The sequence below is a fragment of the Cebus imitator genome, unplaced genomic scaffold, assembly GCF_001604975.1.
Source record: "Cebus imitator isolate Cc_AM_T3 unplaced genomic scaffold, Cebus_imitator-1.0 Scaffold181, whole genome shotgun sequence".
NCBI classification, from domain to species: Eukaryota; Metazoa; Chordata; class Mammalia; order Primates; family Cebidae; genus Cebus; species Cebus imitator.
Genome location: NW_016107496.1, coordinates 133,185 through 136,228, shown reverse-complemented (window position 1 = coordinate 136,228; position 3,044 = coordinate 133,185). Strand labels below are relative to the sequence as shown.

Genomic DNA, 3,044 nt, shown 5'->3' with positions numbered 1-3,044 from the left:
AAAGCAAGACTCTGTCTTAAAAAAAAAAAAAAGGGTAAAGAGAAAGGTGCAGGTGTCAGGTGCACTAGCACGAGCAGGGGTGCTGTGGTGGTAGAGAAGGTGGTCAGGAAAGGCCTCTCTGTGAAGGTAACAGACATGAGGGTGAGCCTGGGGACTCCTGGAGAGAACAGCACAGGAGGGCTCTAGGTTGGTGCCATTTGTGGTCCTTTTGTTTTGTTTTTGAGATGAAGTCTTGCTCCGTCACCCAGGCTGGAGTGAAGTGGCACAATCTCAGTTCACTGCAATCTCTGCTACCCGGGTTCAAGCCACCTCAGCCCCCCAAAGAGCTGGGATGACAAGTGTGAGTCCCTGTGTCTGGCCTACGTACCAACATTTTTAAATTCTTCTGAAAGCTGTGCAGCGAATCCCACTGACCTCGCCAAGTACGTCCCAGAGCTGTCTGCCTCTCAGCGTCTCTGACCTCAGTCCTGATCCATCCACCATCATCCTGTGCCTGGACTTCTGCAGGAGCTGATCCCGGGACCATCGCCCCAGGGAGGCAGCCCCTGAGCCCGAGTATGGCGCCATCAGGAAGGCTACCTGGAGGTGGGTGATGCCTCAGCTATGTCTTTTTCTCTTTTACATTTTTTGTGGAGTTGGGGTCTCACTATGTTGCCCAGGCTAGCCTCAAGCTCCTGGGCTCAAGTGATTCTCTGTCCTTGGCCTCCTAAAATGCTGGGATAACAGATGGGCTACATCTTAAATGACTAGGATGTGGGTGCTGAGCAGGCAGAGGTTGGGGGGATGGAGCCGGGGAAGAGGGAGGGGAAGCTTTGACACAAGAGGCAGCAAAAACCCGGGCACAGGGAACAGCATGACTTGGAGGACACTCAGTGTGGCCAGAGGGGCGTGTGGGCAGGGCCACTTGGCATTTTAGGGTCAGGCAGGAGTTTGGGGTCTCCCGTGCTTCACCAGGGTGGGGGCATCATCAGAGGGCAGCTGCCTGGAGAAGTTAGTTTTTTTGAGATAGAATCTTGCTGTGTCACCAGGCTGCAGTGCAGTGGCGCGATCTCTGCTCACTGTAACCTCTGCCTCCCGGCTTCGATTCTCCTGCCTGAGCCTCTGGAGTAGCTGGGATTATAGGTGCCTGTCACCATGCTCAGCTAATCTTTGTATTTTTAATAGAGATAGCATTTTGCCATGTTGGCCCGACTGGTTTTGAACTCCTGGCCTCAGGTGATCTGCCCGCCTCAGCCCCCCAAAGTGCTGGGATTACAGGTGTGAGCCACCATGCCCAGGAGGCCACGTAGGAGGCTGGAGAAACAGTCCAGGTGACAGATGGACATTGGGACAGCTGGGCCTGCAGAGGAAATAAGTTCCTTCCCTCTCTCCCTCTCTCCCGCCTTTTTCATTTCTTCTCTACCCCTTTCTTCCCTCTTTTTCTTCCTTTCCTCCTTCATTCCTTCTCTTCCTCTCTCAGCTCTTTCCTCCCCTCCCTCCTTCCTTCCTTCCGTGGTTCTCAAACACTGATCCAGCACCTTCTGCACGTCGAGCACTAACTAGATACTGAGTCTGCCGCAGGGAGTGGCCCGTGCTGCTGTGGAGCTTCCAGTCTAAGGAGAGCGAGGCCATCAGCCCCTGCCGGGCGCTTCCTGCAGGGCCCTTTAGGAAGTGGGAAGTGCTGGGGAAAAGCAAAAATGAACCCAGGGCAGGCCAAGGAGAGGGGCTGCTGGGAGCAGAGGGATGGGCAGGCCATGTTCCTGCAGGACGGTGGTGAGGGAGGCTTCCCTGACTGCAGGGGGTGCTGGAGGGGACAAGAGTCTTCTGGAGTGAGGGTGGTCCAGGCAGAGGGAATGGCTAAAGCAGACGCTTGGAGAGATGTGAGAACATCAGGCAGGTGTGAGGGTGGGGGAAGGTGGGGAAAGGTGAGGGTAGGTGGGGAAGGGAGGGAGGGAGACGGGTGGGAGGTGAGGCTGGAGGTGATGAGGCAGCTCAGGGTGGGCCTGGTGGGCCACTGTGGGGCCTTTGGCTCAGACTGAGGAAAATGGGGTCGCTGTGGGTCTGAGCAGAGGAAGGTGCAACAGATTTGGCTTACACAGGCTCCTGTGGCTGGGAGTGGAGAGAGGCTGGGGCAGAAGTAGGGAGTGAGCCAGGGCCTTGCTGCTGGATGCATTTTCAAGGTGACAACAAGCAAATCTGCTGACCAACAGGGTGTAGGAGAAAAAGGACTGAACTGACCCAGGGTCTGGGGCCTGAACACTGGAGGGAGGAGCTGCCATCCATTGCGATGGGGGAGAATGGAGTGCAAGTCTGCACAATGGGCAACTCACAGCCGACAAGAACAAAGCCAGACCCGCGGGCTCCCACTCAGCTCTCCCCTCCCCATTGCCCACGCCAGAGCCTGTCTTCCTCCCTACTTCCTGCCTGATCCGTCCCTTTCCCAAAAGCCAAACCTGACGGTGATTCCTCTTCTTGAAGAAATTCGGAGGCAGGAGGCTCAGGAAGACAGCGATGGCAGTGAGAGCGGAGGGGCCCAGGAGCTGAGGACAGAGGGGACAGAATGTCAGGAGATCCTGAGGAGCCCAGCTGCCAGAGGCGTCTGAACCACAGCAACTCCATCTTGAATAGGAACAGGGTAAAAGGAGACTGAGACCTACTGGGCTGCATTCCCAGGCGGTGAAGGCATTCTAAGTCACAGGATGAGATAGGTCAGCAAAGGACACAGGTCACAGAGACCTTGCCCACAAAACAGGCAGCAGTAAAGAAGCCAGTCCAAAACCCACCAAAACCAAAATGGCCAGGAAACAGAGTGACCTATGGTCGTCCTCACTGCTGCATTCCCACCAGCGCCATGATAGTTTACAAATGCCATGGCAACATCAGAAAGTTGCCCTATATGATCTAAAAAAGGGGAGGTGTGAATAATCTACCCCTATTTAGCATATCATCAAGAAATAACCCTTTAGCCGGGCGTGGTGGCGCATGTCTGTAATCTCAGCTACTCAGGAGGCTGAGGCAGGAGAATTGCTGGAACTCGGGAGGTGGAGGTTGCGGTGAGCCGATGT

The 3,044-nt window shown here is 55.3% G+C and overlaps 1 pseudogene; it reads right to left on the bottom strand.

The window, feature by feature from the left end:
- LOC108316014 overlaps positions 1–3,044 on the bottom strand; it is an 82,143-nt pseudogene that overhangs the window by 50,115 nt on the left and 28,984 nt on the right.